Source organism: Falco peregrinus, chromosome 1 (assembly GCF_023634155.1).
Source record: "Falco peregrinus isolate bFalPer1 chromosome 1, bFalPer1.pri, whole genome shotgun sequence".
In the NCBI taxonomy this organism is placed as follows: domain Eukaryota; kingdom Metazoa; phylum Chordata; class Aves; order Falconiformes; family Falconidae; genus Falco; species Falco peregrinus.
In genome coordinates, this window is record NC_073721.1 from 110,072,284 (window position 1) to 110,098,596 (window position 26,313).

The 26,313-nt window shown below is 39.1% G+C and overlaps 1 protein-coding gene across 10 annotated transcripts in view; it reads left to right on the forward strand.

Moving 5' to 3' along the window:
• The window catches only part of TRPM1 (transient receptor potential cation channel subfamily M member 1), a 109,295-nt gene that overhangs the window by 19,858 nt on the left and 63,124 nt on the right, over positions 1-26,313 (forward strand). The gene's annotated exons all lie outside the window — the stretch shown is intronic.

Sequence of the window (26,313 nt, forward strand, 5' to 3'; positions counted from 1 at the left end):
AGGAGTATCAGTCACATTCATTGCACTGGTTCTGGCAATGAATCTTATCCCTCTTATGGGAGTTCTTTCACCAGCGCACTGTCTTAAGGATCTTTGGGTTAAGTATCACCAAACAGGGCTAGCTTGTAATTATTCCGATCTGTAGTCAAAATCATATTTTGATGATTATTGTTATGTAGTGTTCATGCCAAATTTAGATGCAATCAATGAGAAGACTGAGAGGACGTATGAAGCGTTTTGGTGTGGTTCACTGAACATTTATAGCAGACAGATTCTACAAGAAATACAGTTTGTGGTTAGATTGTGTACTTTGCAGTATATAAATGAAAAAAGGGGAGGAAGAAGAAATGAGGTGATTGCTTTATAATGCATCAGCTCACTCTGTTGTCATATGCTTGCATGTTGTAAATGAATATTAAGAATTTGTTTCTTAATTCAGTTTTCAGCTGCAAAGGGAATTTAAATACATCTTTTGTCCAAGGATTGATAGATTCATTTGGAACAAATATAGGCTAACTTCAACTCAGGATTACTTAGGTTCCAGCTCAACTGACCATTTTTGAACTGACTCCATTCAAATAATGAAGAATAGGTTTTGCCTTCCAACCCCTCCAGCCCTCTTCTAATTTCTGCTTATCGTCAGAATCTAATTAAAGGGGGGAAAGGAAGTCTGAAGGAACATAACTGAGAGAAAAATGTCTGGCGATATCTTGGGGGAAATTAGTCATTCACACACAGGCAGCTAAGCATGTATTAAAATGTTTCCTTCTTAAAAAGATTGTTCTGTGTGATGTGAAATACTGGTCATGGTCATCTGTGAATGCAAGAAAAAATATATCTATGTTTGGGGGACTTCTTTGGTGGAGATTGATGGTCATTGACCATCACCAGGTGAATTGCAAGCACTATCTAGGGATAAAGTCATTTACAGCAGTGTTTTTTGTGTACTAACTGGGGATGCTGGCCCTTTTTTCTGCTACGTTGTCAAGTTGCATGTAATGCCCATATTACAGGCCCTATTGTAGCCATTGAGTGCTAGGTGAAAAATAATTAATACTTCAGCTATAATGTCATTGTCCCCAGGGCCAAGCCTAAACACTTAAAACCAGAAGGATCTAAACTGTTTGCGGTTGTCTTGGTTTAACCCCAGCTGGAAACTAAGTACCATGCAGCCACCTTCTCATTCCCCTTCAGTGGGATAGGGAGGAGAATTGGGAGAAAGGTGAAACTCATGGGTTGAGATAAGAACAATGTAATAATTGAAATATATAATAACAACAGCTGTAATGAAAAGGAGAGAGAGGGAGAGAGAAATAAAATCAAAAAGGAAAAAAAACCCCAAGTGATGCACAGTGCAGTTGCTCACCCTGCACTGACCGATGCCCAGCCGGTCCCCCAGCAGCGATTGGCAGCCCCCAGCCAGCCCCCCCCAGTTTATATACTGAGGTGACGTTCTATGGTATGGAACAGCCCTTTGGCCAGTTCGGGTCAGCTGCCCTGGCTGTGCCCCCTCCCAGTGTCTTGTACCCCTCCAGCCCTCTCACTGGCAGAGTCTGAGAAGCTGAAATGTCCTTGACTTCGTATAAACATTACCTAGCAATGACTAAAACCATCAGTGTGTTACCAACATTGCTGCCATACTAAACCCAAAACACAGCCTTGTACCAGCTACTGAAAAGAAAATAACTCTATCCCAGCCAAAACCAGGACAGCAGTGGGTTCAGTTTTTTCTTCTCTGATAGATATAAAGCAAAATGGCATATTGAAATGTCAGCTAATACTTAGCAGCAGTGTCACTTTGTGTAACTTTTCCTGTTACTTGCCCAGTTGCTTCTCAGGTGCCTCATGACTGTGTCCCAATAGCATGAAAACCAGACTGTCCTCCAAGACACTTACCTATATTGCTTGCTTTGTCAACTAAATGACTTTTCAAAGATAAGCAGTAGGTTCACAGGCTAGTAGTATTAACTTTAATTATTGAATAATAAACAATGATAAAGGAAATGAGTGAGAAGGATTTCCCATTTAAAATTTTGTTTTATATATCTAGGCTTACCTAAAGGTGAGAAATATGAATAGTAAATCCATAATGCAGGCATAGTGCCCCAGGTGCAGCCGGCTTTTTTTTCTTCTTCTTTTTTTTAATGTCCCCAAGCCTATCTTGATGCTGCAAAGTGTGCAGAATTTTACTTCCTGAATGGAATAGAGTAAAATACCCAGATAAAAATAGTTTAATCTTATCCCACTAATCCCATAGGAAAGACTAGTGAAGTGAAGGTACAATGAACACAGTACAGATTTTCTTTTTTTGTTACAAGGTTTGACTTCTAATTATTAAAAAAAAAAAAAGTCTTTTAAAAGCTGTAAGTTCCCTTCATGGCTTGTTTGTTTTAGTCTTCCTAATTCTTTTGGTGTTTATTTGCCTTAATGTTCATTTTGGGAACAAAAACTTTACCTTTTGTGAGAAAAATATTATTTCTAGGTTTGATTAAAAAGATAGATTTTTAGGCTTATGTAGTAGGCAGGGAGTGTTACTTATGCTGAGAAATTATGTTAATTGGCTCTTTGAGGTTAATAGCACACTGTCAGCGTTAAGGCAAATGGAAGTAGTCATCTCTGGACATCTCAAGGCAGGAAGTTCAGGCACTGTTGTGCTTGAGAATACTGTGTATCGAATGTGAACTGTTGCTAATGATACAGCTGAAAACAGGGATTGAAACTAGTCTTGAATGGTGTGTGTTTTTAGGGGAGCAGTGCTTTGGGGTACAGCTGGAAAACCTAGGCAGAAAATGGTTAAAGCCATGTGATATAGCTGAGCATAGAGATTTATAATGAAAATTTCACCTACCACTCTAATAATCTTTTTCACTTTCACCACTCTCACGTTCCTTTTTCTGAGGAGTGTGTAACAGTATGCAGTCCCGGACCATGATTTTTACTGCAGTAGCGCTGAATAGCAAGAGTAACTAAAATGGCCAAGTATCTCTACTCTGCTTAGCTTTCCTGTGTATTGCCCTGATTTTGACAGCAGTGCTCTAAAGGAAGATGACATTTTACTTCTTGAGCAATTTTACAAAAACACCTGTTGCTACCCGCTCTGCAATTAAAGGCATTATTCTTTACCTCAACAGAGAATGCTGTAAATGAAATGTGAAACCCAGTGTTTTAGAAAAGGAGTATGCTTGTGTGTGTGCACGCTTATGTCTGTTTTCGTTTTGTTTCTTGTAAACATCTCAGTTTATTAAAAAAGGAAGCAGCTTATCTGGATGTACATCACTGGTCTGTCATTCCCACTAATGGGAATTACTTCAAATTACTTCTGTAGTACTAAACAGCACTTTCATGTCTGCTTACTATCTCCATTGGCTTGATCTAAATGCCTTTAAGATGTACCTACTATGACTCATTTTCTGTTCCTCTAAAAAACATTTTATTGAAACAGCTTTTCTCTACATGTTTTTTCTGTTTGCCTACAATTATTCCATGCTTGTAAATTCTCTGCAATTATCTGTATAAGGATATACTCAGTACAAATCTTTCAGATGCCTAGATATAAGCTTTTATAGAGATACTAATATGTATTTCAGATTGCTTTATTGCTCACATCACTGTCTTCTTCCTGGCTATCAAACATGGTGCAAGAAATAACTGGAAAGTCTAAAAAGAATTTATTTTTTAGAATATTACAAAAATGTTTTAAAGATTATTTTATCTAAATACATTAGACAAATTCGAAAATCTCGGCAGCTCTACTATAGAAAGTATAATGGATCTTTTTTATAAAAAAAAAATTAAGGTAGTACAGTATTACCCAGTGATTCATTAGAAAAGCTTTCATGGATTACAAAGGTGGAAAGATTAATAGATCTTCAGGCTAAGGCAAATAAGCTGTTGTGTGTTTTGTAAATGACCAGACAAACCAGGGAAAAGACATGAAAGGATGAATACATTCTCTTAGACCAGACTTGATCTTTTATACAGAAAAACAATTTTGTCTCCCCTTTAAGTCACTCTTTTGATCTGTCTTACCATTTGTTAATGAAGCTTGAAAATTAGTATAAAATCCCTCAAAGTTAGTTGCAGTTGTTAATTGTAAATTGTATGCTTTGTGTGCTTGCTTGCGGTAATATTAAACTTTGAGCAGGAAAAAAAAAAATTAATGCGATGAATTTACTTTCTGCTCCTAAACTATTTGTCAAGAGCTGTGATTTCCTTCAAATTACCTTACCTTTCAATGGTTTGTAAAAGATTAGCTCATGGATTTATTTAGAAGTTATCTGGTTAATATTACAGCTATGATTAGGTAAAGCACTTGGTAACAGTGAAATAATTGTCACCCGCATTCCTTTTGAGAGTTTCAAATCTCTTTTTTAAAAAAATTCTGTGATGATTCAGAAACCATCTTTGTGCAAACATTTTGTCCATTCTCTCAGTGGCTCAAGAGATAACACTGCTGTTTTTTTCCAGTTTGGGAAGTCAGTTGAGTAATGGCAGTAAGAAAGTAGCTTAGGTATAATAATTTATTTCTTTCTAAATACAGCCCAGCAGGTTCTTAATGCTCAAAAAATATCAGGGTAATAATCAAACTGTCATCACAGGTAGCCCTAAAGAAAAACTGGGGCAGAATTGTGTCTGGAGAAAAGACCAACAGGTTGTCAGTTCCCCTTTTTCAAACAAACAAAGACTATACTTTGGCAGCATGTGATCTCTGGTACAGATTTTTATACTTGGAGACAGCAGCATAGCCTGTACTCTTCTGTTTAATGAAAAAAGGGAATGTCAAATCAGAATATGCAATGACTGTTACAGCAGAATCAGTACTGTAGCTGTGTTCTTAAAAGACACTGAAAAATGTTATCATCGGGTATATAAATTTGACCAGTTTTGACAAATCTTTTCCATTTGTGTATGCTGTCCCACAAAGAGCATTCTACTGGTTGTCTTACTGAACTGCCTTGCTGAATCAGCACTGAATCAGTTTAGTGTTTATTTGGTATCTTAATGTCCTTCAACAAACTAGATAAGAGCATTGTGAAAAACAGTCCATAATAGAATGTGTTAGACAGTACTCACTGATCTGAATAGGAATTGGAAATAAATCCTTTAACCCCCTAGGCAGGATGCACAATTGGCCAAGTGAATTATAAGGCTTTTGTTTTGCTGTGACACACCATCCAAAGAAAGGATATCAGTGTAGTGAAGGATTTATGCAATTTGAAATGTAGAACTTAAATGGTTCTCCTTGGCATGTCCATGACATTTTTCTTGACACCCTGTAAGTTTCTTCTCGAGACAGACATTGTGAGGAATGGCTTTTAGGGATCTCTTTGTTGTTGGGAATTGTTCATAAGGAGTTGAGTCTGTATTCTGCAGGTATGAGTCACCCAGCGTAGCTAGGCATGCGGCACTGCACTGAGCCCCTTCTCTACCTTGCAGTATGCTGCAGACATCCCGCAGGAGCAGATGGTGTGTGCATACGGCTAGTAAAATGTGATCTGTAGCGTGAAGGAAAGGTTACAGCAAAGTCACGGAAGCTTACTGTTCAAGGTAGGGTGTAAGCATGGAATTGGAGACAAGACTTTATTGTGCTGTACAGCTGTTAAAGCCTCATGTACCTCTAACCAAAATGCTGCCTGCGAACCACTGTTACATCCTGGTGGCTTCCAGCAATGAGAAAATAATGAGTTTTGCGTGAGCTTTTTGACATTCTTAGTGTGTTTGAGTCCAAATGTTCGGCAAATTTTTAGAACTGGTGATAGCTGTTACTTACAAGGAACATGCATATATCTCATAGAGCATCTGTATGTCTGGGCAAATACTGCATAACCCCACAATTTACAGCAAGTGCAGGCTGTCCAGCAGGGTAAGTACATGTATTTTGAGTCGCAACTGTCATGGTGGACTAGGCCTGGTCTCCAGCATGTAACAATCATGTACATATAGAACACCTTTCATCCCCTTTATAAATTTGAACAGCATACAAATTATGTATACAGAGGTGCTACTCTGAAATGCAGCATCTTAATAACCTGTTAGAGGAGTCTAGGGCCAGAAGGAGAGAGATGCAGGTTCGCAGCTTGTGATTGAAGGGGTAATAGGAAGCATTTCTGGACTCTCTTGTGCTAGCCATATCAGTGACGAAAGCATGGATTTAGTACCAAGATTCTGTAGTGTTAGAAAAAGATGAAGCTGACAAAGGGAACAGCAGGAGAACTGTCCTTTTTCATATTGCGCATGAGCAGAGCCTTCGGTTTTAAGGGATGCTATATTTGAAATGTTCCCTAATGCTTGACTGGAGCCTGTGGTAATGATGAAACCATGAGTGGCACTGGAGCAGACATGGCAGGAACAAAATGCTTCCCCAGAACTCATGTCATGTACTGAATGTCAGAATCCCCTTGTGAATTACAGAACAATGTGTTTTACTTTCCAGCAATTTGATGCTATTCTGTCCAGCTGTTCATACTCACGCCTGGCAACTGTAGGGTTTGCACGCATCTATGTCTTTTGTAACTGTGCTTCACTGCCCGTTTCTCAACACAAATTACTCCTAGTCTCATTCAAAAAAACCTGCCATAGATGCTTGGTTCATGCTGCACCTCTTGCCAGTTCTTGCTTACCAGCATCTCCCCAGTGAAAGTCTGAAAACAAGCCTTATGCAGTTCTGAGCAGGGAAGAACTGGAGCAAAAGCCTTGAGCAATTTTCACTTTGAATGTAGTTTTATATAAGGGATTTGTCAAGGGTGACAACCTGTTAAAAACTGAAGCAAATGCTTGTGGATACTGCAAAGCTCTCTCTGACTTTCAAACACAGAGAGCAACTGAGTAGTTGTCTAAGAGTGCTTCTGAGGCAGGTGAGGATTTTACAGTAGCAAGAGATACACAGAACATGACTGTTAGTGGTACCGTGCTCCAGATGGTTGCCTCTTTGTTTTGCCTAGAAAACACAAGTGTGGATAAACAAAGGAAAAACAATTTTGCTGGAAAGCAGTCTGGTGTAATGTCTTGTGTAGTGATAGCAGGTTAGTTGATCTTGCAATGAAGGATATAGATTGGGGTATTTACTGCTCTGCACTCCTAAGTCTGAAGCATCAACCATCACCTGAGTGAATAGAACGTTTCTGGTGCTTTTTAAGTGACACAGATTCTTTTTAATTTAGTCAGTCCTCTAAAATGAGGTGGAAAACACAGGTGTTTGAGTAAAGGAAGAGACAGAAATCCGGCACTGCAAAAGAGCCGTTCCATATGCAACGTGGTGGATTAGATCAGTGGTTTAATGTCAGAGTTCTGTTACTAGCTGTGCCATCCATCCTACTTTGTGAATTTGGACGACTCATTTTCTCTGTTTCCCTTGCTGTTACACATCTTGTCCACTTCACAGAAATAGATTCCTGTTGTATGTGGGCCGCAATCTCTAGTGCAACTCCTACAGTCTACACTAATGGAAAAATTAGAAAAGCTCGAGATAGTTAAAATTAACTAGTTCCCCCACCCCCACCAAAAAACTGATTTAGTGTTTCCCTGATCACATATGCCCCCTTCAAGCCTCCAATTAACTAATCTCTGATGTAGGAATTGCTCGTGTAAACCCTCCTCAGGGTTGCCAGACTTCAATTTTCTCTTGGTGTAGATAACTACAATGAAGATACTCACTTTGAAAAATGGAAAATAAGCTAAAGCTTGGCAATACAAAGGACTGGAAATGGAGAGTCAAAACTCATGAGAGGCAGACAAGCAGTGAAAGGGAAAATGGATGAACCTGTAAAGAGCAAGGAGAAGAAAGCCATTCGTTCCTAAAATGCAGCTTGCAAAACATCAAACTTCATGTGTTGAGAATGCTCAAGGACACATTTTACTCCTGTTTTTATAGCTTTTCCAAGTTTTTAGGAAAATTGGGTAAATACTGTCCAAGTTTCTAAATAGATTTGAATTATGCAAGAAGAGATGAACTGATGTTTCTTGTCATTCACTAATTCATAAAATAAAGATAAATGTAATTGAGGATCACTACAGTATATTCATGATGTATATAGCTTAAGGATTCACTGCAACAGCCTTTCACAGCTGAGTGGCAGAAGTGTATAAACACTGAATGAAAGGATTTTACATAGAATTTGTATCTGTTATAAAACTGACTGATTTCTGATTAACTTAAAAATTGTTGATTGTTCTCATATTTTATCCCTTATGATTTTGAGGCTAGGTAAGGGGGATGGAGGGGGATAGAAGGAAAGAAACAAGTAAAAAAAAACCCAACCCCTGTTGATTTAAATAAAAAGTAAGCAATGAGATAAACCACTTAAATGCTTACATTTGGACCCCAGTTTTACCTGCTAATATGTACATTAACTTTTGTGTTGTGAGAACCTCTCTCTGTCCCGTACTTTTGCCAGTTGTTAGCATGCAAATTATTGACATTAAGTAGAGGAAGTGTCATTGTAGGGCTGGCTACCTGTCTGGTTTGGAGATGGGAGGAGTCCTGCAGACAGGCATTATCAGGGTGGCATGGAAAGCCAGTCCTGAAGAGGAGAGTGAAATAGCAGAATTTTAAGGTACTTATTTGGGAGGAGAGGAGAAAAAAGGCAGCAAAACCGATGCCGTACAGATAACAGCTGGTTCCTCAGCAGATGAAGATGAGGATGGAGAGGATTAAAGACAAGTAGCAGAGACTGTAAAGGCGGTGGTAGATGCCAGATTGTCAGACGGAGGCAGGCTGAGGCAGTGCTGCGGGAGGGAGAGCTGAGCAGCTGGAGCAGGTCTGGTTGCCCAGAGAGGCTGTGGGCAGGCTGAGAAAGGGGAGCCACCGAGGGGCTTTGCAGTCCTGGGGAGAGTGGAAGGGCAGTGGCTGCTGGGGAGAGACTGTGCCGATTGCAAGGAAGAGTGGGAGGACAGTGAATCATACAACCCGAGGTGAAAGAGATTCTTCCTCACCATTAAGACTGAGCTGTAAAACTAATATGCGTGTAATCTGTAAAATCCATCTGAAGTCCAAACAAGTAAAAACCAAAGGTACCCTGATGAGTAATTGCAACATAATTAGAGAAGAATCTTGCATTTAACAAAACAAGGAGACTGCAGGTATAGAGAATGTAGATTTTCTGTAACTATGACAACTGATTTCCCTAGTGCAGACAGTACATTCTCGTCAAAAACTCAAGAAACTGATTAGAAGCTTATTTTTAACGGTAATCTCATAATCTGTAATGGATAATTCTGGCATCTACTGCCAGTAATGTTACTTTTTCAGAACAGTGTGATAATTTTTGTGATTTTTAATAGCACTCCACCAACATGTGATCTGATCGGAGTTCCTCTAGAGTCTGCAGATGCAGCCATCTATGAAGTGTATCCAATGGTAAAAGCAATTGCTTCTCTCAAAACCTGGCTTACCTAACAGGGTTTTTATACTTCATTAGAAAATAAGGTGCTCACAGTGTTGATTCTATTTTGTTAGAGATCTGTTACAGTCCTTAATATTCCTTATGAAGGTTCCATTAACTAGATTATATTACATGTTTTTAATGGGATTCATTCCCTGCTACTGAAGAGAGGAAATTACATGGCCTTGAACTTTCCGTAAGAGAACATTCAGTATCACTAAGAGAGTATTCTTCTTCTTTTGATGTAAATAGCAAGCTATAAAAGCAATCTTTTACAGTCACAATAAAAATTAACTAATAAACTGACTGCAGTGGCAGCATCTCTTCTAAACTTAAGTGCCTTAGGTTTGAAGCATGAAGTTGAGTGTAATTTCACTGTGTAGTTATCTCCCCCTGCTTTCTCCAACCCTTTTATGAAGATGTGTTGTAAAACAGTATGAGCTTGCATGATGTCCTCTTGCAAATGACATGAAAAGGCAGACTTGTTCTATAAAGATTAATCTCTAATAATAGCACAGTAAAAGATGTAACAGCTGGTATGGATTAATATTCCGTAATATCTACTTTCATGTGATTAATAGCTGAATAGCTTAAGCCTCTACCAGTGGAAAGCAAACAGTGGTTACTAAACTCTACTAAATGTACTGTTTGTGTTTTTTTTTTTAAATAATAGACATTTAAATGTTTTTCCTTTTTTAATTCCAAAGTTCCTAGTTGACTTTTAATTTCCCTCCTTCCCAATTTTTCTGTCACAGGTCACGTATTACAAATCTTTTTTCACAACAAAGGGGAGAAATGAGTTGTTCAGTGGTTCATCCTGTCTCATTTCTGGTACACAGTAACCAAGACTATTCTGAATGCAATTCAGCAGTAAATCATTAACTTCTATGTTTGTTTATTTATTAATGTGGTTTATGGAGATTGACAGGTAAAGGGGAATGCATTAGGTTTTTGTCTTGATGTTCACATTAAGTAGTATATATCTTTGTCCAGTTCTACATTGTTGGTTGTGATTTTTATATTTTTACAAAATCAAAATCTTTGTCAGTTTGGAACTGAAGAGCAAACGGTAAATTCCAAAGCTTTGAAAAAGATTTAATCAGATATGATTAGCTGGATCAGTGCTCATAGCCCAGGGTGTGCTGTTTTGAAATTACATCTTAATCACTTAACAACTTACCTAGGTTTTATTGAAGTTTGAGTCTCCTAAATATTTTCAATTATAGAGATGAATTTGCTCATAAAACTGAAGACTGAAAATCCAGGTGAGCATCGGGTGTGTACTGCTCATGAGCTGACAAGCTTTTTCCGTTTAACGTCCTATTAAATTCAGAGGTAGGTGTGAGAGTGTAAGACCAGCTGTGAGCTGTGCTGGGTCAGGCCAGCAATATGTGTTGCCCAGTGCTGTATCAACACAGCCTTTTAGTCTCCACAGCATCCCTTGCTAAGAAGTTCTATAGTGTACCTGCAAGGTGTGTGAAAGCATGGAAGCCAGCTTGAGGTCATTGGTCTTGGAAAACAGTCTTTTATGCTTGGGTAAGATTTCTTTAACCTGATAGTATCCCACGTTGAGAATCTTTTATTTTGCTGTTGAATTTTATAGCTGTTTTGGTATCTGTTTCTAATTTCACTTCACAATTTTGTTGAGCCTTCCTTACAAAATCCTTATTCTTCTCATTCCCAGAAGTGTATCAGACATATTTTTGTATTTCTCAGGCCTAGGTTTGAACCAGAGAGCTTAAAAGGTAAAAAGTCAGTGTGTTTTCCTAACTTACTAGCTCCGAGTTTTGAAACACCAAAATTACATGATGTGCCTTCACCAAACATCGATGTGTCTGGCTGTTTAGCAGTGTCTTTCATCCAGGGGAATCCCAAACTTGTGCATCAGCCTTCTGTCTTCAGAATAGTTAATTTACCACAGAAATACCTCCGCCTTCTGAGAAGGATCTTGGCATCAAGTAACACTACTTTTTATTCTGTTTTAATGGTAGCTCTGCTGTTTACTAGTCACTGCATGTAGATCTCCTGCTGGTAAACCAAAAGGCTGGGGGAAGGAGGATCTTTGTAGGACCCAAGGGCAGCCAGGCTCTGTCCCACACCACTCTCACCTGAAAGTATTTTTGGTTTTGGTCTCCTCCCACACGCACCCAAACACAACAATGATCCCCACAATGGCTTGGCTCTTCTTCTCAGCACTTTGTCTTGCTCCTTGTTATCTGCTTGGCTACTGAGGGATGTGAGCAGCTGAGGCAGTTCTGAATGGAGATTTAGCCTTAGGTGTATATGGGTCCTGATCTGTTTGCATCCTTGGAAATATGAACCCCTGCTGAGACCCAGCCTGAGGAACAGAGCTGGGGTGGGGGTGGGGGGGTGGGGGGGGCTCTCTTTGAGGAGTTCTGGATCAGTGTTGCAGTTGCGTACCATATTCAACAAATGATGGGAAGGGAAATAACTGGCTTGTTCAAAATGACTGGTCTTACGCATTCATCATTAGTGTCCAACTCCAGTCTATGGCCTAGTTAATTTTAATCATTACTTGCCTCTCCCATTTTGATAAAGCTTTAGTAGTTGGAATACATAAAACCACTTATGCAATCCCTGATCATTCTGACATTCATCTCTACCTGTGTCGCCCAGTAAGATTTTAAAGTGTTTTTTAATTTAAGTTACAATGTTCTGAAGTTATTTTTCCTAGTGCTGAGGGAGAGCCATGTTATCTTCATTTGCTCTAACCGGCCATTACTAGGAGGAAAGGCACAACTGAGTTACTTGAACTTAGGCAGTTAGCAACATTTCCCGTCCTCTCTGGCCTCTAGCTTCTGAGAAGGCCTTCGTTAGATCCTGTGGGATGCCAGGCTTGGGGGATGTCTTTGATACACCATGCATCTGAATTGGTGCCACGTACTTGTGTTCAGGCATCTGACCGAGCAGTTTCATACTTTATTTGGTAGAAAATAATGTGAAATGATCCACACTAATCTCTGTTAATCTTATGGGTCTAGTTCATTAGCAAACTATGCTTGAATCAAGAACAAGGGCAAGTCAGTAAATCTGGCTGTCATCTTGAATTTTTTCTCTGAAAGGAGAAGAGAAGCTACGAAATTTTCATGGAATGAAGACTGGGAGATGTATGTAGCTTGTTCAAATCACTTTACTTTGATTTTCAAATAATTGTCATCTTGGTAAGGTAAAATACTAATGCTACATTTTCAGTAGTTTATATGCATCAGTATGAAACTTTACTGCACTTCAAAGTGTTGAAATGGGTAAGTGCTTTTGTTTTCTATGGGCAGGCACACAAAACATCAAAGGCATTTTAATGTTTTGCTAGAATACGAGTTAATTTAGGTCAGATTTGAGTGAATCATAATGAAAATATAGCTAGTAAAACTTTTCTGTGTTGCTTGTGTCATCATTGCAGAAATGCTAGGTAAAACATGTGTTGAGAAGGACATGAAAACCGGACTGTAAACCTATTTAATTCCTGTGCACAAAATAATGATGCTGTGTTCACATTTCTTTCTGGAACAATATGTAGAGAAACAGATGCAGCTTGAGTGAGAGAGACCGTTTGCAGTTGAAGCTTTTAGTGATCAGAATTACCTGATCCCAGTGCCAGGAGTACTGACGGGCCCCTGGTTCATGTGTCCTCATCATTCTAAAGGAAAGGTGATTTCCAGGCTTTTTTGTAGAAAAAAGTTAAACACCACCAATGGTAATTCCATGGGACTATTTTGTGGGCTTAACCTTATATTTTGGTGTTGGCTATATGCAGCAGATGTGACTTTTTTCAGCAGTTGCAGTGCTTTTACATTGCTATTTTAATTTTGCTACACTGGGATATGTAGCAGGATTGTTATAGTTTAAATTAAACTATAGTTATTTGTACAGTTATTAAAATTATCATTACAGCATTAATCAAGTAATTGCTATCTGAATGCCGATTATTCCCCTAAGCCTCAAGCCTCCATTGGATAGATGGCCCAATGAGCTTGGGAAAACCGTAGGCATACTTTTATGGAGCTTTTGTAATTACCAGCAAAAACTAGTGACCTTTCCCTTGTGCTGATGAAATCCATTACTCAGTTAACAGGACAGAACTTCGCAGGTCTCCCCCTGCTATGTTCCATTAGAAGCTGACAGAGATTAGTGGCCAGTATATCCCCTAGATGGATGATGAGGTTGGGACAAAACATAGGAGCCATTTGAATTTTCTGAATCAGGCTTCAGTGTGCTGCGTCGGTCCGACGGGTGTTCAGAACTAAGCCGTTTCTCCCATGGCGTGGCTGCTGCAGAGCACACAGGGCATGGAGACGTACCCAGTTTAGTCCCGTGAAGACTGTGTTACCCCACAGGGTGCTGCAGCCACTGCACGCAGGTTGTCCTGCTCCAGGGTGGACAAGGCAGTGCTTATGCTCCTAGTGCTCAGGGCACCACACTTACCAGTCCGGGGCTGGGGCTGGGGAACAGCTTCAAGCCTTTCTGGCTCCCACAGTGGCATGAAACTGGTTCAACACAAGTTTCCCAGCCATCTCTTCCATGTTGTTCAAACATGCCCACAATAATTCTGACAACTTTAAATGACAATTTAGGGGAAGAGCATGGGTATAGAATTAAGCATGGGAACTGTCCAGCTGACTTTGCTGGGTTTCTCTGTCAGGACAATATTTCGGTACCCTGCTTGAGTAAGTATTGGAGCCCCTGGTTTGTTCCTGCAAATTGTATTGGGGAAAGCGTTCGTTACAAGAACTCTCCATGTAATCACATTCATCAATGTATGTAAAGATAGGATTTAGCTAGTAGTGCAACCTTCCTGGAGTATTTCCAGACTTACATGAGGCTGGATGACAGTAGATCGGCATAGGAAAGTGTCAGCTTCCCAAGACCTTTCTGGCCTTCATGAAATTCTTTTCAGTCTTCCTCAAACAGCCAGATGCACTTGGGTTAATCAACCACTAGATAGAGCTATTCTATACGGAAAGGACTTCACTCTGATGTCTTACACTAAAATTCATACTTTCCCTTGTAGTGAGCCAAAATGAGGACCAATTGTTGCACAAGACAGGTATGACAGGAGGAGTTCCTTCTCCAAGATAGAATAAAATTCCTCTCCCCCCTTAAAAATACAATGAAGATCACGGATCTTTTTCTGAGTATACCTTATAATAAGACGTCAGTAAGTAGTCCGATTTGATTCCTGTACATTAATTATTAAATAAGGCATATGTTTAAATTACCACAGCAATTAATTTTTCATCAAGAAGTCGTCATAGAGCTATTTTATCATGACTGTGGACAGGAACCTTGAAAGCAAAGCTTGTATTACCTTTTCTTTTTTCACTCCCTGTACTCCCTGTCTCCGTCCCTCCCCCTCACCCCCTTGGTGCTGAGAAATGCTCACATACTGATCAAAAGGTCATAAACATGAAGAAAAAAATAATTACCTACAATATTATCTAGTATAACTCTGGAGCAGCACAGGATGGCTCTATTTCATTATTTCTGTAATTTTTTCTAATTTATGTAATTGATAGTATTAAAAATACTTTCGAGTTTTGCGATGTGCTTATTATAAAAGCTCATTAGAAAAACGACTAATGATGCGTTTAGTCTTTTGACTGTGTTTAGGATTTTGTTTGCCAAAGTTGTACTGAGCTGGTACCAAGGCTACACTAAATGCATGAAGCTGCAGAACACTGTCATTCAGACATTCAGAAGGATGTGCAAAAGTTGTAGGGGAGTTGAAAATGTGTGGATTTGACAGCTTCTGCTGGCAGTAAATACTATGGTAAGAAAAGGACAAAACCAACCTCCATCCACAAAAAAATACCACACCACACCCGCCAAAAAGAGGTACGGTGATCTCCTTTCAGCAGGTACTGGCATGCACAAACATTGACTATTACAGGTTATTCCATGTTTATTCTGGCAGTGTGCTTCAGCCATGAACAGACAGAGAGACATTTGGGTATTTCTTAGTGACGCGTTCAGTTCTTGGCTCTCATTGACACAGTTCCAAAGTGCAGGACTTGGGGCCAGTTCAGTTGGTATATGTCTGGCAGCAATGAGGCTGTAACAATGAAATGATTTTCTAGAAAATTTGTACATTCAGTTTTTCTATTTTCACTTTTTCATTTTCTGTGGCTGAATTAAGAAAAGGGTCTTTAATGCATACTTTATCAGACCCAAGTAAAATTTTTAATAGCCAGTATTATGGGTATGTATTTGATTCCATTTTATTCTCAATTCTTGGCAACAAAATGGTACTCAGCCTGCTGGTTGAGTGGATTTGTGATTCTTTCCAAGGATCAGCTATGGATTAGTGAAGTACAGCTGGTATGTTTCTCATGCCAAGTGGTTTATGTACACTTTTTTTCATTTGTAATGTCCTTCTCGAAATAAATCCTGCCTCTTTTTCTCCGCCTCTTCTAGGGATTTGTTCTTGTTTGGTAGAAAACTTCATCTTTCACCAAACTGTATGTTAATGAAACTGAGCAAACAGGCATTGCAAAAAAGTTATGCTTTACCAAAAAAAGAGAAGTTAAAGAAATGTTCTTAGTTTAGTTCAATAAGTAAAAATTTGTTCTTGTTGTGGACCCTAACTCAGCAGTGAGTGAAGCTAGGTTTTTAAGTGACCAGTTTAAAATGCTAGTGATCTTTCTAAGAGGGTGGTATACACTAGTGGGTTCTTGAAATGTAGAATTCATGAGATTTCCAGCTAATAAAGCTGTATTCCTTTACTGTGACAGTCTGGTACCAACCAGAGCTCTAATACTTTTACTTCAGTTCCGTACCTGTGTTTCATATCCACCTTTCATTTAAAGCTGCAGACTAGAAAATTCAGTATTTCTACCTTCATGTAGAGAGCTATCTGTGTTTCTGAGCATCTTGTAATATAACTTGTTAAGTATTTAAGGTTTTGGTGCGGGTTTGTTTTGTTTTTTACTACCTCCTGTAGTTACAAGCCGATCCACCTTGCCCTCTGTCAAAGACGGTACCAACTAGAGTAAACTCTAAAACTGGTACTCTGGCCTGGTCATTAAAGCTTAACGCAGCAAGCCCTGCAGTGTTTGGCACATGCCAAATCCCTTTTCACCTAGCAGTACCAACCATTCAAGGTTGAAAACAGTCATATATATTCATGGCTTTATTTTTCCTTGCAACTTTAAAAATCCTTTTCAGTTCAGTCACTTTTGTATCTGGTAGATACAAACTCATTCTTATACATAAAGCAATGCCGCTGATACTGGCTGTTACATTATTTCTTCTTATCCTTGTTGAATGTAACTACAACTAGGTTGTGCTTTTAATGATTTATAACTTCTGACACCAGTGTTTTTCAGAATAGGTGCTTGTGTGTAGGCTTTTAAATCCATGCAGAGGAACCTTTTTAAAAAAACTCGGGTTTGGAAGCTGTGAACCCTTCATATCTCCTGGTGAGTGGTTGGGAGGGAGTAGTAGTTTCAAAAGCTCTGCAGGTCTGGAAAGCGAGGCATGTTTATTCAGATACTTAAAACTTTTCCTGTCCAAAAGGATGTCCCACATCTCCTTAGAAATGGTTTGATTTTCTGTCATTTCAAGATTCATTTTCCTATGAATCAGAAATTTCTAACAATGAATTTAGGGAAATACCTGATTTCATAGCACATGTCTTTAAATACAGTAACTTCTATTTCAGCCTTCTATGTCTTTTAGTTTTGCCTAGTTTCATCACAGCAATGTTCAATGTTTAAGGCATCAAGTGTTAATTATTTTGCTCCCCATGTAAAAAACATGACTGAATAACCCCAGCTTATCAACAAGGAACTGCACTTCAGCCATCAAAGCATGCAAACTCACCACCGTTATTTGCAGGCTTTTCAGTCATGGTGCTGTTGTTACAGGTAATAGTAGAAACTTCTGGAAACAACCTTTGTGGACAGATCAATTTTAGAACTCCCTGGTCATAGATTTATTCCATTCATTCAGTGCTGGCGCTGGCAGAGTCAGGCTCTGTGGCTAGTTCCTCTACCAGCTGTGATCTCTGTTAGTGACACTAAAGGGAACCTAATGTCAGTTTTAATACAGAGTCTCTGCAACTAAGAATGGGATCTCTTTCAGTTACTGAGGTGATGATTGCTTTATGCATGTAAAAGCAGCCCACAGCTGCAGCAATCAGAACATTAGCAATTCCTGCTGCAGTAATTGCCATCAGCATTCTCTGTTCTCTGAAGGACAAAGATGAGTATTTGTAGGAAGGACCAATTTTGCATTTAAAAGCAATAAATAGATTGGATGGATGATGAAAAATGCTAATAACTGCTAGCAAGTAACTGCTAAAACATCTAGTAAGTATATTACAAGGTAATCTAACCCTGGTGCACTATGTAGATCTATCTGTATGCTCAGTGAAAATTTCAGTATGATGCTTAAGTGAGTTGTTTGAATCTTGGCTCCTGTTTGGATTCGTTTACAGTAAAAAGAATATGCATTTACTTTCAAGAAGTTCTTAAGTGACATTTTTACGCTATTGCTGTTTCTGATACAAAACAGCTCTTTGTTGGAGAAGCACATATTAGCTTAGACATTTAAAGTTATTCACAAGAAAAGACTGAAGAGCAATGTCACAAATCCCACCTTTCTGTCGGAAGAATGAAGGTGGTGTTTGGTCTCTAATTTAGCTGTGTGGCAAAGCATGTTGAATTATAATGCACTGTCATCAGCCCCCCTCCATAGCTTTGCATTCTGCTCCTTTTTTATTTGGTCTTGCATTTCAGGGCTTGAAAGCATTGATCATAATTCTTTCATTTTTGAAGGACTCATTTAACCTGCAGCCTGTAACTGTAAATCAAGCATGTTGTTTTCCTGTTTAAAAAAAAAAAAAAAAAAAAAGAAGCAAAGTGCTGAATGTTTCATTGGTCTTTTCCCTGACAAAACAAACCCGTGCTGTTGTGCACTGTTTTTTCACTGATAGGCCTGAGACAGAATTACAAAAAAATAAAATCAAGATTGCTGGCAGTATTTTAAATACCATGTCTCTATTTCCTATACGACCCTTGTTGTAGAAAGCTGTTTTCTTTCCCCTGTATCCTTCTTGAATGACTGCCAGGGGAAAAAAGTAAAATCTCATGCTAATGCTTTATGCCAGTGAGCTGCAATTCTGTAGTAATCAGTTTCATGGAACTGCACATTCAGCAAAGTTGAACAGTGGTGAGAACACGTCCTGAGAGCGTCCAGCTTAGCTTGAGCTTTACAGCTGAAAGGCACAAATCATCTTAGCTAATCTTTCATGGGAACTTCCAGCCTGCAAAACCGATAAAATAAGCACACTGATGCTTTCTACTGCTCCCTGAAAAGGTGTTTTTTTAATCTTTTGGCATAATTCGAGTGTAACTATGCAATTTATATAGATGCCTCTTCTATCAGAAGTGTGAACAAAGAAATTAATGTAGTGAAGAGAGGTATACACAACCCGAGGAAGAATCTGAATTAATCTACGCAGTGAGGTCAGTACCTCTATGAATTAAAGCGACAGGCAAGCCACTCTGTGCAGAGCAGATAAGAAGACTTTATGAGGGAAGAGTATGTGTTAATGATTATAACGCAGTGCTTGCAGTATCTATAAAGCAGGGGTTTGTTTTCTGGTTTTTTAATACATATCCCTGAGTGTCTTCTCTGTCAAGTCAAAGACTGACATAAATAATAACTTCATTTATTACGAATAATGCTGATAAGGAAAGCGTAGATTCTACTTAACTGTAGATTTGCTAATGGTGGCTCTACTACGTTCACTAAGACTTGACAGTATCTCTGTGCCTTCATTTATACTGACCTTTCTTAAACTCATCAGTTTAAGATGCCCCTCCACAAGGATCTAGTATTCTTCTGGACCTGGTCAGGAACCCATTCAGGAAGAAAAGGAGTGCATCATTTCATGATTTTCCAGAACTATTACAGTTTGGGGATAGAAGAGGATTCAAGGCAAGAAGAGACTCCAGCCTGTATCTCTCAAACCACAGCCTTAATTCCAGACAAGCAAGGAAAACGGTGGCAAGCACTTCAGAAGGCATTGAGATAAATGCAGTGGGATGCATAGAAGTACACTTTGAAATATTTTTTCTCATAGCTGTAAGCAAAGAGAGCTCTTGTGTAAGCCTGCCTGCATTTATCAAGTATAGCAAGAAGTCAGTATCATTTATCAAGTGAAGCAAAACTTTTACACGACTTTCAGTAAAAGAGAGCCAATATCATACTGGAGAAAACCATCCTAAACAGGCTCGGGTAGCAGAACATTTAGATCAATATTCGGCTTTCTCTCCCCCTTCCCCTCACCTTTTACTCCAGTAAAGGGAGGTAAAAACAGCTAACAGGAATGCTACAAACCTTTGCTGAATGAGCAAATGCCATGGGAGTTAATACAAGTCTCATTAATTTCATTAATATACATTAATGAAAACTGGTAAGTGTAAGGTCCAAACAGCACACCCATAAGCTCCCGAATGAAAGGGGAAGCAAGTAAGAAAGCCATCTAAGAGAAGTTCTCGTGGGTTCCAGCCAAAGAATATAGTTACCTGAGAGGAACATAATCCAAATAACTTGATTAACCAGAGCACTGCAGTTCTGTAAGTGTAACTTGTGGTGTAGCTTTGAAATATGAGAAACATTCACTCTTAAAAGGCAGGTTAAGAAGGTCGATACACACTGTACATTCCAGTAGGATTATTACAGAGCAGGTCTTGGAAAGGAGATAATGTCCCAGATTTCAGTCTACCACATGAAAGCAGCACAGATGAGATTGTTACAGCTAGATTACCAGAGGATTTCCAAATGTTTTTAAAAGGTTTGTATAATGTATTGCACGTGTACTTGAATTCATAGATATGAGGTCCATATTTATGCTTTGTACTTTACAAATAGGAAAAAAATAATCTGTCTGCCTTGGCAAGCTCTTGGTCTCAATAGCAGTGCACGACTGGAAGCTCAGATCCATGGTTTTGAGTGTGTATTTTGTGCTTCCGCATCTTCAGTGTTCCACATCTTCACATGAGATCCAGGAGGGTATCAGACTTTTTGTGAGGAATCTGGATCCCTTATAATATCTTCAGATGAAATTATAAAAGTCAGCATGGAAATAGGCACAGAGATATGGCCAAGTCTTCCTGTGTAATGCCTGTTAGAGAGTTTCATTAGAAACTCCGTTTACTACTTTTAAATTTCAGAACTTCTTCTTTACTCTAAAACTGCGTTCTAAGTTTAATGAACTTTCCTCACACGCTGGACAAGTCAGAAAATCGGTCTTGTGATGGGTATGTCAGTAGCACAGACAAGGAGAATGAACAGAAAAATCTGTTCTTTGAGCTCGCTTCTTTTTTTCTTTCACTAAGAGAAACAACTAATTAGTTAGTCTTTCATGGAGGATAATTGCATTTATTGCAAACTATGCATTTGTTCAATTCAATTTAAGTTAGTAAATGACCATTACAAAATCAGAGTTATATTAGTATGCTAAGCAATTAAAGATGTATCTTCTACGGCAATAAGAGAAAAATGCCTTTTAACTGGGGGTTCTCTGAGTGTGTTTTCATGCAAAGTGTATATATTATCTGAAGAACTACCTGAGTGGAACCCAGTGGCTGGATAACAGTTTCCTCTTCAAAAAAGTTCTGATTTGACTAAAACCAGCTCAGAAACCAAACAAACACCCCTTAGTGTGAACAATTTTTTTTCTATGTTTTAAAAGGCATGTTTATCATACCAGTTTTGCAGCACAGAGTTCAAGCTTCGTAAGGGCAATATTAATTTGCTTTTACTAGTATCCATGTTATTTAAATAACATGTGTTTAGGCATATTGTGTGTGTAAGAAAACTAAAATTAGTTAATGGCATCTTTCATTCTAAAAGAAAAAAAATGTCCCTTTTTTTTTTTCTTCTTTTTTTCTTCTTTTAACTATGGGAGCAATGTGGGTAGCTGAGAGCGAACCTCACGCTCGTTTTAGTTTTGAGCAGGAGGATGATTGTGAAGCAAACCTCCCACTCATTCCTGCTCCCTTTGCTTTCGTTCACAGCATGGGATGGTCTAACAGGCATGAACTGGATTCCTTGTAGGTGAAATGAAACCAGAAGGTGCAGCCTGTAACAAACCTAGCACACACCAACTGCTGCTGGGTGTTCAGTGCACAGGGGCTAGAGTTAATTCAAGAAAATTCCTCTGAAATACGTTTGGATAGCCTGAGGAGCACAAAAGGCTCATGTAATTAAAAGCATCCCTTCCCTGTTTGCAGGGTATTATTGGGAAGGTAGATTCCTCATAGAGCAATCTCTGTAGTGCCAGTCTTGGCTAAGCTTTTCTCTAGATAACTGCTTTTCATCCGGCTGTACGTTTTGTCCAGACCTGGTTGGTTTTTTATTTCCAGTATTCTTCTTTCAGCTTTCCCGATGGCTTCATTAAACATTCTCCGTAATTGTGAGTAAAGACTGGGTTTCCCTTTGACCTACATTTCCAGTTGTTTGTCCTGTGGCTTACTGGACCACCACTAGCATTTCTGCTTCTCAGGTGTATTAAGAACTGCAGAGGTACTCAGGAAGATAAGTATGGAGAAATGTGATTGCCAGTCTCGACATGACTTTTTAATGAGCGATATGAAAAATTAAGTACTTGCTGTACTCATAGTTGCCTTTCAAAGTTGAGTCAAAAGGAGGCTTAAAATGGAGCTGGGCTGCAGCCCTGTAGCCAGACAGGTATGACGCTTATGAGAGGCATGGTTCTGCAGAAATGCCTGTGTGGGAAGAGACACTGCTGGTGATGGTGATGAGGGAATAAAGAGGTACTGTGAAGCCATGTCCAAAGGATGCAACTTCATCAGCTTCCTTCTTCCATGTTTTGGCTCTTGATCAACACAGAACTGATGCACAGGTACTACGTAGTGAAGCTGGTTATATTAGCAAGCAGTGCAGTTTTTTTTCTTCTTGTGAGGAAACAGATGTTGCCCTCCTTTTCCCTCTGCCAATCCATGGCATCAGCAGAGGCGTCCTTGATTATAGCAAGCATCGTTTCTGAAGGCTAAAATACTCTCTTCTATTTCCTATTTAAAGATACATTCCTGCCACTATTTCTTCTAACCTCAGAAACATGCTTGGTAAGCAGCCAGCGAAAATGTGAGAAATCTGAAAGTTACGATGTTTTTAATGAAATAGAGCTGGGAGGGCTGGAGCATGTGAGTACACTTCCTGGTATTAAAAGGTCACTTCTGATGTTAGAAAGGGATATGCTTTACAAGATGGGATCTGTTCCTTTGCTGCAAAGCAGTTCAGTTTCAGTATCACTCCCAGTTGCTGGTGTTCCAGTTCTGATTTTTAGATTAGCACCCGTCAGCAAAATTACTATTGTACTGTGCCTGTATAGCAGGTAAATCTGTTAGTAGGTGCTGTAACGTTATATAACTCAAATCAGAAATGAAAAAGTAATCCTCAGTTCGTATTTTAGAGCATTAGTGAAGCACAGATTATTTTCAAACTGCAGTTGATTGGACTCTGTCCTTTGTAAATACTTTGCAGTTAAACCTGTGTTCTGAAGCAGCTTGGAGCTTAGGCTGCTGCTCCGTTTGCCACCACCACCAGTTCCTCTCCAGCTATTTTTGTGTTGGTGTACAACACTGTATGGTTCTCCTGTAGAGCTCTGTGGCACGCTGCTAGTAAAGCTTAAGCTCAGCATATTAATACATGCTTAGAATGGCTGTTAGGGTTCCGCTTAGGTTGTTACTGTGCTGAGGTACCTGTTGATGGTGTACAGAATCACGGGGTGCATTAAGTTACCCCAATCTTTCTAGAAGGAAATAATAAAGCTTGAGGCTGCCATACTCGAAATGCTTTCCTCTATCAAAGAGAACTTGATAGGAATATCTTGAAAGACAGAAGATCATCTATATACCTTTTCATACTGACTTGCAAACTCTATGACTTTTCAAGGTGAAATAATTGTATTGTAACCCATGTGTTTCTTTTATCTAAGTGCTAGTCTGAGGAGAAGGCTGGAAATGCAAGTTTAAAAGGTGAATAATGCACATATGTCTGATGACATATAATGAGATTGAGCATTTATTCAGAAACACTTGAATTTGTTCAGCCACTACCATACTTGTTAGCAGAGAAAATATTTGCATGTACGTGTAAAACTAAATACACTAGGGACAAAATTCCTAAGTTCTTTTTTAGGAATTGTGCAGTTGAAGATTACTGAAGCTAAATAAGATTTAGACATTTCCGACACCCCACCCCACCCCCCAGTAATTCTTAGAAGAATTATTAACTTCAGAATCTCTCTAACAAGAGTATTTACTGCTTGCTGGTATTTCTGTTTTAATTACTGGGGGGAACACAATGCGCTTGACAAAGCTGAAAGCTGCAGTGCCTCATACTGTTTCAGCAACTTACTGTGGTTTTAGTTTATCTTAACCCGTGTATTGATCAGCAGGAGCTGCACTTATGACAGTAGATTTCTATTCAAATGTTCCATGATATCAGAACACCTACGAGCTGTTTGGCTTGAGAGTAATACTAACTTCACGAAAAATTATGAGCAGGTAAATAGCTGGTTACTGTATAAGGCTGAATGGAACAATCCATGTTTGTGCATTAAACTATTCAGATGAACACTGCTAGCAAAGCACAGAATGTTCTCGCTATCATAGAAGACACTGTTTCATGCCATTTTAAAACTCTTGATGCTGTGCGTACTTGGACAGAGCCTTAGCTTTAAGCTCCTGAATTGTCCCATCAGCTTTGTTTGAACAGTTTGCTGTGTATGGCATAGTTTTGTGGAAATCAGGTGGGCTATTAATAGCTATAAAATTAAGCATGTGTGTAAGTGCTTACAGACTCATAAGTTAAGCACGTGCCTTTGTGTAAAACCTGGATGTGAGCAGTCCAGGCAGGAGAGGAATTCGAGCGCTCGGTCCCCTGTGGAGGGGGTGGCATGGGTGGTGTCGGTATGTTGCTGACCTGAGTGACAGCACTTTTTTTTGTTTATTACAACTCAGCTTTGATGTCAGTTGTGCTTAAGCAGAACACACAGTTCATTGCCATTTTTTCTATACAAAGCCTCTTCAAACACGTAGAGTGGGAGGGAGGGAGAACTGTGAAATGTGTACAATTGCCACTGTTGCTATGTGAAGTTTAAAAGCTTTCCATGAGGAAGGAGTAGTACTTACAGCACTTTACTGAATTACAAAAACACTTATAAGTGGGTGAAATAGTGCTAAAAATAAATCATTTCCCTCACACTTCTCACAGGATGGAGCAGCTTTTCTTGCATTAGCACCAGATTTTAAAAAGCTGTGTCGATTTTCCTCTGTTCTGCTTTAAAAAATACTCTTTCAAACCACTTTACAAAACTCTAGCAGAATGCTGCTGATGAGTTCAGAGATGAACCTGGGCAGTAAAGAGGGTAAAGGCAATTTTTTTGCTTACTTATACATGTATGTCATTCAGAGAATTGCAGTGATAATATACTGAAGTTGAAAGAAACTATCAGATTTATTTTACAATTCAGTCCTGAGTGAGAGAGCACTCATTCCCTGCATAAGAGGCAGTATATTATTTTACAGGCACTTGGTATTTTCAGTGGATTGCAGATTGGGAACGTATATAAAGCAGGAAGTGAGGGAACGCGCGTTTTACTGCTGCTGCACCACGCAGTTACTATGTTCTTAAGCTCATAATAAATTTGGTGGGGATAACAGCCTGTACTTCAAACTAGGCAGATAATTCCACTGCACATGCAAACACGTTTTGTACAGAGATCATCAAGTTTCAGTAAATGTAACTTGCTTTATAGGTATCAGTTTGGAAAGTAAGTCATTTCTCACCACTTCTGTTCATGGGTTATACTGTTAATTGATTGTACTTTGAGGCTGTTGAGTTGTTTGGATTAGTTGGGCAACACTCAGAATGCCTGGGTAATTCTTCACTGTTATTAAGAGGATTTATGATCATTTTGTTAACAAAATATTTCTTCTGTGGGGTTGCTTTTTTGGCTCTTTTGAACTCAAGTTTTATTGGAGCTCTAGAGGCTCCAGTCAGTGCCTTGTTTCAGCCCCCAGTGCAGCAAGGTAGGCGATAGCCCTACCTTCTCTGAACCACAGCCACCTCGCCAGCGTGTTCCATGTTGCAGTGAGACCTGGGGCTCAGGAGGGGAAAGGACTCAAGTGTTAACTCCCAGGCAAAAATTATAGTCGCTTCTGGTGAGAATGTTGTTCTGCCTTGGGTGCTTTGTCACTGACTTCAGCGCTTTGAGCTTACCAGAACATTCCATGTAAGCCTTTCACTTGTGCTCAAGTAGCATATATCAGGACCAAATGCTAACTGCTGCCTCCAAGCAAAAAGGAGAGTAACAAGATCCAGAGAAGAGGCTCTTGGAATCTAGTTCACCCATTCGGTCGTGCACAGTGATTACAGCCCAAGACACTAACATACTCTTCTGGTGTTTTGTCTTTGAGTTTTCAAAATAGTCCATTTAGTTGCAGATTTGATAGCAGTATCAAGTGATATGTATTGTACCAGAATCTGTTGGGACATGCACTTTTAAAAATTATTATATTTTTTAAATTATTAAGGGACCTGTAGTTCAAGGGTCATTTTGTCTTTTCGTGCATGCTATTGCTTCGCTAGTTCTTTGTGGCCAATCAAAGAATTGTGGCAAATGGTCCTGAATTTTGCTGCTATAAAACAGTATTATTAGGATGGTTATGAAAATTTAACCCTTTTCTATTTTCAAGTGAACAAGCTTGTTTTCCTCACAGGCAGGTTGCTGTTGCATCATTTCTCATCTGTTCTGACATCCATATCTGTGACAATTGTATTAATGCTCATCCCAAGTTTCAGTAGTTCAATAGTGTTGCATTCTGTGAAATCCTGGTCATCGGTTCAAAATTTAATTCGGCTATAAGAAAATACAGGA